General features: G+C 40.1%; 1 protein-coding gene across 9 annotated transcripts in view; it reads left to right on the top strand.

The window, feature by feature from the left end:
- Positions 1-12,029, top strand: part of RALGPS1 (Ral GEF with PH domain and SH3 binding motif 1) — a 224,589-nt gene that overhangs the window by 134,715 nt on the left and 77,845 nt on the right. The window lies entirely within an intron of this gene.

The raw sequence follows: 12,029 nt of genomic DNA, 5'->3' as shown, positions 1-12,029 counted from the left end.
AAGCCAAACTTTTACCCGGTGATGTCACAGCTCTCCACAGCTTGGAGAAATCTAAATGTGCAGGAGACTGCCTCCCTGGACTTTGTCAGAGAGCAATGCTGAAAAGCTACAGACGGCTTTAGATATGAATGCTTCATACAGCTTTAGCCGCTGCTGTTCAAGGCAGGGTGTAGTTCTCTGGGATTATGTAATAGATTTTTAACTAACCCCCCACCTAAAAAATAAAAGTGGGTGGTGTGTGTGTGTGTGTGATCTGAATAACTGTGACTCATTCTTTATAATTGAGTGTAGAACTTGCATTATAATACCTAGAAATGAGATTAATGGCTAAGCATTCACTATTTTCATTGTAATTGGGCTGGATGGCTGTGCTTTCTCCCTCATCCCACCCCCATGCATTCTCTCTCTCTCTCTCTCTCTCTCACACACACACACACACACACACACACTTTTCAACTCTCTGTTTCTCCCTGCATACCCACATGCCCTTCATTTTCCTGGAAGTGCAACATAATTATCCTTCAAATTTGCCCAGGGGGCTGCTTTTAACTACTCCTGCCCCTAGGGGAAGCAGTAGTCTCAAAACTTGAGAGAACCTGCTTATTGGTCCAGGCCCAGGGGATGAGATTTACCTGTTACAACTATGTACAAGTTGCTACACAATTTCCGTAGAAAGAATTATTGCATTGCTTGCATGATAGACTATATGTGTTTTAGGTTCTTATTCCATCCTAAGTGAGTGGTGCCCAGTGCAACCCACCCCCAGCTACGCTGTCTCACATGACCCAGAAAGCTGTCTGTGGATAAACACTGGCTCCTCTGCCTGAAGTGAGATGAGTGCTACACCCCATAGTCGTCTTTTGCTGGACTTAACTGTCCAGGGGTCCTTTACCTATTCATTGTGACCCTATGTGAAGTCGGCTGGCTTTTAATGTACTTCAGATTGCATGTTAGTGGCTGCCTGCTTTGTCATGCAAATTCTGGGACCAATTTCAAACTGTTAACTGATTTCCACACCTCACACGCTTACATTAACCTTAGGCATGGAACTATGTTAGCAATGCTTCTAAGTGCACATTTGTCATACTGAAAAAATGTACAGTTCTGGAAAATGTTTCCCTTATCTGTCTGTCTTTGAAAGGCACTTGGTTGAAAATAAGCGGGAAAGATTTACTGAAGAAAGTACCAAGCTTTTTGAATCCTTAGGTTGGTAGTTCATACCTACTTTCCTGAATGATCAGTGTTGATCTGTAGCAGCAATACTTTGATTTGTATTGCGGTGATTACAGTGAAAATTTGTGGGCTGTGGACTTCTAGTTTGCCGCAGATCGCATGCAACAACCTCTCTGGATGATGGTCCCTTTGCCCACCTGGCCCTCTTTTCAAACTCAACTTTAATTTATTTCATACTTACACTTACTAGACACCTTATTTAAAAAAAATGTGTAGACATCATACAATACATTCTAAACATGACAATTATACAATAAAAATCAACAACAGGATAAAAGTGAGGTTAAGACTATCAATGGCTAATGACCACAGTAGTTATGTTCTGCTTCCACTGTCAGAGGCAGTATACCTCTGAATACCAGTTGCTAAAATTTGCAAGTGGGAAGAGTTGCTGTTGCACTCAGCTCCTATTTGTGGGCTCCTCATAAACATCGGGCTTGACCCCCGTGAGTATGGGATACCAGACTAGATGGGCTGATGGGATTGTCCAGCAGGGCTCTGGATAAAACCCTGCACAAAGCTTCCAATTAGAAAGCAAAGATAGGGAGATGGTTTGAGATGTTTTTCTTTTCTGTATGTTTCCTTTCTGGGGAAACTCTTCTAGATCTCTTTCAGAATGGAAACCATATCTTTGGCATGAATATGTATGCTTCAGTCATATGTAAATTACAGAATAATCTGAGATGCCATGATAATCTTTGATCAGTTGGTAATTGTTGTTATAGTTAAAATTCTTGACCCATGTGTTTAATTCGCATGAGTTCTCACTATAGGTATATTAAGCAGCAGGCTGGCTGGTGGTGACTAGAGGGCTTGAGAGGCGTTATTTCCCCATTCTTAAACTCCATAGCTCTTAAGTGCCTCTCGGCTTGTGAACAAGGAAAATCTCAAAGTGTACCTATGAAGAACTCCTGGCTGTATTCTGGTCAGGCATTTCAATGTGGAAAAACAGTTCAAGGTAAGGGAACTGTACATTTTTCCAAAAAGGAAAGGATATTGGTGACCTTTCCAATGTTTATAATACTATCTGAGGAAATTTCATATTAGTAGAACTTGGCTGTACCTCAGTAGTTGCTTGCTACCACTGGTAAGTGATTTTGCAGGCTTCATTTGATTGATCACTATTCATCTTTGAAAAATTACAATTCACTGACAATTTGTGAAATTGCAAAACCTGTCACCCCATAAATCTCGTGCATTTGGGTTCATTTTGTTTGTATCTGAAGTCTAGGCTACAAAGCACAAATAATCCTGATGGAGCCAATACGTGGGCCTGTGGAGATTATATGTAGCCTTTCCAGATGAAATCTGTTAAGCCCCAGCATTGACTGCTTTTAAAAAGAAGATCCAGAAACCTGTAGCTTTCAGTTGTTTTTGGACTCCAGTTCCCTTCTGCCCCAGCCAGCTTGGTCATTGATACTGGTAGCAAAGAAGTGGCTGATAGGAGCTGTAGATTGGCAACAGTTGGAGGGTCATAGGTTCCTTATACCTGTGGTTTTATGAATTGTTTGTTGCTTTTGCAGCTTGTTGAAATTTTTGGCTTGTCATTCAAATGATTATTATTCTCTCTGTGTATATATATATACATAAATGCAGTTATGCCTCGGGTTGAATACGCTTCGAGTTGAGCGTGTTGGAGTTGTGCTCTGCGGCAACCCCATGGGGTTATGGGGAGCGCGTTACCTCCAGGTTTCGCTGCTTGCACATGCGCAGACGCTCAAAATGACGTCACGCACATGCGCAGAAGCGGCAAAAAGCGACGTGCGCGTGCCCAGATGTGCCCTCGCTAGTTACGATTGCTTCTAGATGCGAATAGAGCTCCGGAGGTACCACTGTAATCATCATTCCCTCTGAAACAGGTGTGGTGGTCTCAGGCCACGGTGCATAATGCAGCCCTCAGGGCTTCTCTTTCTGGCCTTCAGGACTATCCCCAGACCAGACTGTTCACTGGTTCTGCTCTGACAGAACAGCAGCCCTCAGGTGCAGTTGCCTGGATAGAATGTGTCCTTGAATTGTGGTGATGGGGCTTGCCTGGGTGGAGCGGGGTATGTGGAGATGCTTGTTTATAGAAAGCTCTGAATTCTTTGTGGCTATAATGTAGCCTATTATACAAAGTTGCATTGCATCCATTACTCTGCCCACTGAGTCATGCCCACCACTATCATGCAGCTCTGGAAGGTTTCCCAGCCCTGCTGCAAAAAATACAGGGTGATTCATAATGAGGCATACAGTTTAAACACACTATAAAAAAGAAGAATGTAATATATCTTATGTTACCTGCAGGAGAATGTTTAAAGTTTTTTTTAGAAACAGTCACAGATGTTCTATGTGAGTACCCTTTGTCACATGGCACACATCAAACCAGTAATCCAGTTCTACCCAAACGCAACTCACCCTACATGTTGATTTTCCCGGGCTTCATTGAATGGCGGTGCAAACACTATTGACGACTTCTTCTGATATACACGGTCGTCCAGGACTTCTAAGTTTGCACAAACAGCCCATAGTTTCAAATCTTTTATGCCAATCGTAGATACATTTTCTGCTTGGAGGTTTTTTTTCCAAATTGCGGTCTAAACTGCACAACAGTTACAGATTCCGTTTTGCTCAATTCAAGAACACAAAACGCCTTCTCCATTGCAGACGCAGCCATTTTGCCTGACTTATCACATGACACGTGCACTATCGCCTGCGTCATTTCCCTCAGTAGCGGAACACAAACTTTATTAGTACATCTGCCTCACGGTTCGCAGTTGTGGTCCATGTCATTGCCTTTTAGTGTCTTACAACATCTGGAAACTGTATACTTCATTTTGAATCATCCTGTACTTACCGTGTTTCTCTAGTGTTCACAAATTACATTTGTAGTTCAGTAAAGAAGTTTAAAAAAATTAAAGCCATTTGTTAGAAGGAAACTACTGGTGTGTAATATATGAATGCAGTGAACTCATGGCTAGCTACTGTATGGCAGGAGTAGCCAACCTGGTGCTACAGTTATCATCCCACTGGCCATTCTGGCTGATGCTAATGCAAATCAGGGTCCACAACATCCGGAAGGCACCTTATTGAGCTGGCCAGTTTGTGTTGATAACTACAAACTGAATCTTTGTGTGAAAGCCTTGCCTTATTTGTTCAGGACCTTGAATGTCAACTGGATGCCAGTCAGACCATTGAAACGCCAGGTTAACCTTTCCTGACCATGCTGTGACCCCTTGTTAATTGAAGCTGTTCAGTGATGGTTTTGCTGAATTAAACATCTATCCAAAATTAATCCAGTATTGGTTAAAGACAAAACAACAGCCCAGACTGCTCCTTTAAAGTGGCCTCAACAACCATAAGTAAAAATATGTCATTGTTAAATCTTACAAAATCAATATTAATAAATGGTTGACCCTAGAGTGTCAGTGTTCAGGGCAAACTTCATTAATATAAGAGAAGCCTGGAAGGTTCCAGCTGGCTTTTACTAGCAGGACCAAATTCTTGGGACAGCTATATAATAGATGTAGCATATCTCATAAATGGAAAACTAAACGCCAATAAAAATAACAACTATGCTTTCATGCAGCCTTTAATTCCCTTTCTCAAACCATTGTTTTCAGTACTTCCTGTTGATGAACAAGAACCATTATTGCTTAGACTCCAAAAGGTTCAAAGCTTAATTTACTTGCCTCTGGGCTTAGGGAACAAGTGATTCATCAAACATGTGATTTATCTGAGACTGGGATTGTCTATAGGGTAGAATTTCTCAAGTGGATAAGCATGATTGAGATTGTGTTCTCTTCACAGCATCCTGATACAAATTTCCATTCAGAAAAGGAACACAAATTTGTAAACCATTTGTAAGAAGACGCTGTGCTATATGCGTAACATTATCACATGTTATAGATCACAGGAATCTATGTTACAATATTTTGCTTGGTCTGTTTCTTTCAATTTCCTTATTGTTCAAGTTGCTGCTTCAAGGGAGAATTCTAAGTGCAAAAGAAATTTTGCAATACTGTTCTATTTACTGCACTTCAAAAGTAATGAATCTGCAGTTATTACTAGCTGAAGTTAAGGTTTTATGTCTCCTTTAATAACGATAGTTGGCTAGGAGAACAAACTAGATGCTTCTCATGGAGAAAAAACCAAGAGGAATTGGGTTTTTATTTTTACAGCAGCAGACAAATTAGCAGCTGACAAATGTGACTTTGCATTTTCCTGTTTATATGAGATATGCAGATTACACTATGATATAGTTCACCCAAACAAATGAAAGAAGCCAATGTTTAATTACAATGACTTGGACCCCAAATATCTGCAAGAGTGCATTCTCTCCTTTTACAGTCAGCAGAGAAGACTCTTCTTATAGTGCCATCTCCTTTGGAACGGAGAGGTGATGGCTTGCAAGAGAGCCTCCTCCGTAATGACCCCAAACCTAGAATTCACTCCCATTCACCTGTGTCAGGGGCCAACTTTTTTTAACCTTAGGCGGTCACCAAGAATGCACCTATTCTTCCTGGCCTTTGCCTTTTGGATTTAACTTCATATCCCTCTATATACTGAAAGCTGTCAGCTTCCAAACGGAAGAGTGATAGGAGCACCACATCATCAGCAGACAGCAGACAATATATCTTTTTATTCTTAATTGTTGGGGCGGGAGATTGTACCTGCATCATGCCATTTATATAAAAGTTAAAGGGGGGCAGTATGCAGCCTTGTTTCACATCTTTTGATGTCTTGAATGCCTCCAACAGGCATCCCCTTACACCCACTCTAACTCCGGTTTCAGTGCTGCGATATAGTTCACGGAATAATAATAATAGTCTAAGGTCTGTATTAGCATTTGAGAATTTCTCCCACAGTTCTTTGAAGTTTAGCCCTGGTGAGAATTTACCACTAGCACTTGAAACCTAGAATGGCCTATATTCCCATCCTTATATAACAGAAATATGTTTTCACATTCCCATGAATTACCATTACATTATGTATTTAGCGGGAAAGTGTGCCTTACTGGGAAGGACTGGATATCCTCTGGTACATTATTAACTAAAATCATATAATGAGAACAACCCATAGCCTAATCATTTATGTCAGTGGTTTTGTTTCTAAAGACTGAAGCAGTGAACTTTTAACAGGAAAAAAGTATTGCATGCAGATGACAGTGTTGACTGAAGCATGTTCTGCTGACGAGCTGTTTCGTGAACTATTTAGAGGAAAACCACAAAACAACTCTATCAGGGGAAGCTCCTTTCCTTTGTGAATTATTTGAAAGTCAGACCATTGTTCGTAAACTGAACTAGACCTTATTTCTTTTGCAATGATTAGGATATGTGACATCCTACCTCAGCGCTTGCTTTTCCCATTGTATTTGCCAGAACTGATCCAGAACTCCTTAGACTTCATTTGGAAAAGGTCTTGTGCGTTCAGCCTGAAGGTGGGGGTGAGGGAAAGATGAATGCCTAGGTTATATAAACATTCACTTCGATGCACAAAAGACGAAAGATGAAATGATAAAGGCATCAGTGACTCATTGGGGAAATCAATACAGGCCAAAACATAGAAATGAAGGCATGGGAGAAACTATGGAAGACAACAATGAACTTCTTGGCTTGTTATACTATAAAGGAAAAAAATACGTATAGGTGGTACCTAACCCCAAGCAAGATTGTAAATATGTACAAAAATGGATCCAGAATGTGCTGAGGATGCCAAGAGACAGAGGGGACTTTCATACACATGTAGTGGTTATGTAAGCAGGCCAAAGAAATTTGGGAAATTATTTATGTAGAACTAAAATAGATGTTTAGGTGTACATCCCCCCCAAAAGAGGCCTTCTTACTAGGTATAATAAACAGTGACACCCCCAAGAAGATACTCTGTCTCTTCCTATACGTGACTACAGCAGCTAGATAAGTGTATGCGCAGAAACCAAGTGATTAGTGCATGCATCAGAAACCAAGCTCACGTATTAATGCATGTGAACAATTGTTTAGCAGGGGGAGCGTAAATATTGTGGAATGCATTTGTCTTAACCAGAAAACTTATTTTAAGTAGAGACCCTTTATACTCAGAGTTCTCTACCATTCAGTTCATTGAAGGGCCGATCCACACATTCGTTTGTCCCATGTTTTCTAGTATTTTGTGTCAATCTATTATCACCTTTCTGAGAAGTTGGGGGAGGTTTGTCACGCTGCTTTCCCCGGGGAAACCCACAGTTTACTGCTGAATTGGAACAAATATCAATCCATGGAAAGCCAAAAGAAAAATTTGTCCCTCTTCTGAACTAAAATAGTTTCTGAAGGGAATTTTGCATGCTTTCCCAAGAACTGTGTTGGAGGTGGCCTGCTCCTACCTCATTTTCTCCCCCCCCCCCACTACCCCTGCAGGATAATTTTTCCAGTTGTCTCTCCAGCATTGAGCTGTATACTTCTGGTTTTTTCTGTATGCTTAATTTTTATATTCATTTTTCTTTCCCCTTTTTAGCACTCATATAAAAATTGTGACCAAACTGTATATGTGCTACCAAAAAAAGAGAAATATGTGTGTGTAAAATGTGTGTGTGTTTCCGCTCAGTTGGTTGTGATAGCTCCAATAGTAGCTTTATTTTCTGTCTTTAATAATACATATTGAAAGGGTCCTGGTTCCTTTTGTATATGTCAAATGATTGTCCGATTGTCCAGTGTTCTGATTCTCTGGTTTTCTGATCCTTTGACTCTCTGCCACAGATGGTTAGAGCTGAAGGTGGAGGCAACATTAAAAGTGGATTATTGAATATAGGAAGAATTAATGGGGAAATAGGGGGTTTCGGTGACTTCCCCCAAGTAAAATATGGGCTGGTTCAGATGCAGGTCAGCAATCAAGACACAGAGACAAGTAGAAAAGTTAGCTCTTTATTCAAGAAAACATACAGCACAGAAAGGCTTCTGGACAGGACTGGCCCTACAACGCAATTGCTAGGACTGAAGGTCTTCACCATCTACTTCCCTGTAAGTTTCCTCCTCAGCCAGACATTTCTCAAGCAGCCTTAAATTATGCTGGTGAGGAATCTGTGCTCTTTCTTCTGCTACAAGCATAGCCCTCTATGTCCTTGGAGACAAGTGGGGAGGGGAGCTTAGTACAGTAGGAGCTTGAAGCTCCTGTGATGCTGCTGCAGCTTCTGTCCCCTCCTCCTCTGCTTCATCTGCTGAGTCTGAACTGCTTTCTGCACCTGGCTCTTCTTGCTCACAAAAGCCTGTTGTCTCTTCAGCCTCCAACCATTCCTCCCTGTCCCTTTGCCCTCTGACCGGTCTTCAGTGTCCTGCCACCACTCCCAGGGCTCTGAGTCTTCCTCCTCTGAGGTTTCCCTAGGTGTTTCCCCAACTGGTGCCTCTCACCACTCCTCTTCATCCATCCAGTCCATGATACCAGTGGGAACATCCAGCCCCTGACCAAATTGAAAACAGGGCAAAGAGGTATGGACCTATGGGAAAGTGTAGCTGGGCCCAAATGTTTGTGTACATCACTAAACCATCAACTGAAATATACATTATCCCAAACTGTATTAATATTTTCAAAATCCTTACATACACGTATCAATGAATCTTTCTGGTTAAGAATGTTACTAGTCATACCTTCAGAAGTTTTTGATTTTCCCCAGCAACACAGCTGCTGTGAAATCTGCATTCTGTATTATTTTTATATTGCTGTGTTAAAAGGCTTTTTATATAATCCTGTTGATTTCCATGACATTTTCTTGGTAAAATCTGTGCGTTTTAACATGTCAAACATTAGTCATTATTTTGAAGCAAAACACTTGCTTCAGGGAATTGAATTTTAAACCGTAATATATGCCTGTTCCTCTTGTCTGCTTCAGGTCTACTTTATGCTATATATTTTCAAATGGAATGTTATATTTTGGACAATTTGGAAATAGCACTTAAATGAGATACTGTAAACTTTTTTCTGATTGCTATCTTAACATGTGAATAGACTTCTTGGAGCAGTTATAACTTGCAGAAGAATCATCTGGATCCTAAAACAAGTCATGCAAACAAATATCATTTCTTTTTTTGATAGAGTTACAAGCCTGGTAGATCAGGAGAATGCTGTGGACATAGTGTATCTTGATTTCAGTAAGACTTTTGACAAAGGTCCCCTATGATATTCTTGCAGAGAAGATTACCATGTGGGCTGGATGAGGTAACTGTTAGGTGAATTTGTAACTGGTTGACTGACCAAACTCAAAGAGTGTTCACTAATGGTTCCTTATCATCCTGGGAAAAAAGTGACAGGTGGGGTGAAAATATAGCAATGTGTGGTGTGTGTGTGTGTGTGTGTGTGTGTGTGTGTGTGTGTAAAACAGAATAAATTTGATTGAGCTAAAGCTTAGTAAAAGTGGGAAGAAATTTGACATCTGCCTAATTTCGCATGCAAATATGGGAGCATTGAGGTGTATGTTACACTTTGCCATAGGTAGTTCTAAATGCTGCTTCACAAACTTCTGGTATCTTAATAGTTTTGTTTATTTTTAAAGCAATACAATTTGTAATTTCATTTTGGAAGTTTCCACTGAATGGTGTAGTTTTCCCTCATGTACAAAATATCCATCTAACTCAGAGCTTTCCAAACTTTTCACATTGGTGACACACTTTCTAGACATGCATCATTTCATGACATGGTAATTCAGTTTTACTAACAAACTGGAGGTAAAACTAGCCCCTTTCCAGCCCTGTGATGAATGCAGGGAGTGTTTGGTGACACACCTACACACTGCAGCAACCATGCTAAAGTGTCGTGACACACAGTTTGGAAAGCTCTGGTCTAACTGATTGCCTTCTTTCCTTGAAAGACATGTGTTGGCCAGAAGGATTGAAGTGAATGAAAAGTTGTCAAGTTTTAAATTATTCCTATAGATTAGTTTTTCACTCAAAATTCACTGACTGTAAGTGGTTGGGAGGGAAAACCATAAAGGAATGATTATTTATTTTGAAGTTAATGAAAGGAACTCCAATGGAAGCTGCAAAGTTAGCTTTCTAAAAATAGATAATTCTCTTATCTCTCCCTTATATGGTTTCTCTAATGACTACTTGTCTGACCTTCCAAAAGCATCTTCTGATCTCATATCCAAAAGATCTCAACAGCTGAAGTAATTCTATGTATTTATTTAAAATCATGAGCTTAAATGTAAAGACCTCATCTCATAAAACATTTACTTTTAGCCCTGTAATTTTCCATCCTTGCATTGGATTTCTAATTCAGTAGTGGCCCGAGGCTGCAAAAAGTAAACCTCACTGGGAAAGAGCTGAATGAAGAGTCAGGGCCACAGATACGCCTTTTTAAAAGCTGACTTGATATTGCTTTAATTGTCGTGGCACCTCCACAGAACGCTTTAACTATTTAACTCTAACTGTATTCTAACTGTAGCTCCCTTAGAACTATATAACTCCTATGGCTTTCTATAGGAATGCCGTGACAGGTGAGCTAATCTTAAATTCATAGGGTAGATGAAACAGATACTCTGAATTTGCTCCAGGAAGTGATGGATTTTTTGATTTTCAAAAAGATGAAATGAAACTCCTTTGTAGAAGATATCCATGTGTAAGGTTCCTTCATAAGCCTTTAAACTTGGGACAAGTTAAAGTATTTCTGCAATGCAGCTGCCTCATAAAGCATATTTAGTATATCTAGTATATTTATGCCATGCTAGGACCTGACCTAGTGTCCTGCAACCAATATATCAGAGAGCAGTTGAAATATGTGCATCTTTGTTGGTTGTCCCAGGTAAGTGTTCAGCAAATCCCCTGGAAGTCAACAGATTGCCCAGTGATCAACAATTCTTAGTTGCAAAGCTACATATGTCCTGTTGTCTTCTCAATACATGCCCTCAGAACATGTCATAAAATATAATACAAACAATGCAGACAATAACTTGCAGCAAAAGCTTTAATTTTAAGAAGATCTCCTTTTGATTAAAATACTTAATGAACAGGAGATATAATTTTATGCTAAACAATATGCTCTGGATTCTTATAAGCATTTAAAATTATTTTAAATATTATACTTTAAAAAATTCCTGTAGGTTTTTGGAATTGGTCATCTTATTACATATTCAAATGTGTAGTGCTTCTCTTGACCAGTACTGTCTTCTAGCCAGATGGCCCTAGATTAAAGCAAGGAATCTGGTCAGAATTTCTTCTTTACACTTTCCTCTGACTGATCCCATTCATTTGACCACTGGGGTGGCATTTTGTATTAGATGTAACAATTTTATTGGTTTGGCAAAAATCCACCCTCAGTTTACCATTAACATACCACAAGCCCTACCAAGACTAACCAGTCTGTTGATTCATCTCAGCAGAAAAGTTTTCCTGCCCCTTCATTCACGGAAAGCTTCATCCAAATTTCTGCAAACCAAAAAACCCACAGACTTTTTGGCTTCCCCTTCTGACTCTGAGCTAACCTTTTGAAAATGGTGCCTCTGGTTTTGCAGTCTGCTGACGCAGTGCTTTGGGGGTTTTACCAGTCAATGGTAAATTGATAAGTTGCTCTTTCTTGGTGTTCTGTGTTTGATTTAGTACACTGCAACATTGCAAAATGATGTGGAAAAGGTTGTAATGAATAAAGTCTATTAGAGCCAAAGCATTTTTTGTCCTTTCTGTTTTTTCTATCAACGCACTGTAATTACTTCTCTCTTGGAAAAGGGGGGTGGGTGGGTATTATCACGCTGTGCCCTAGTGCTTAAGTGTGCCAATTACAGTGTGCCTGTTACAAGAGTCAAAGAAGCACATTGCTAGTAGCAGTGCTGCTTTCAGACAGTAACAAAAGGTGGTTTTGTA

Source organism: Podarcis pityusensis (genome assembly GCF_964106645.2).
Source record: "Podarcis pityusensis genome assembly, chromosome: Z".
Classification (NCBI taxonomy): Eukaryota; Metazoa; Chordata; class Lepidosauria; order Squamata; family Lacertidae; genus Podarcis; species Podarcis pityusensis.
The sequence above is the reverse complement of the archived record's forward strand: the minus strand, read 5'-3'. Positions and strand labels throughout refer to the sequence as shown.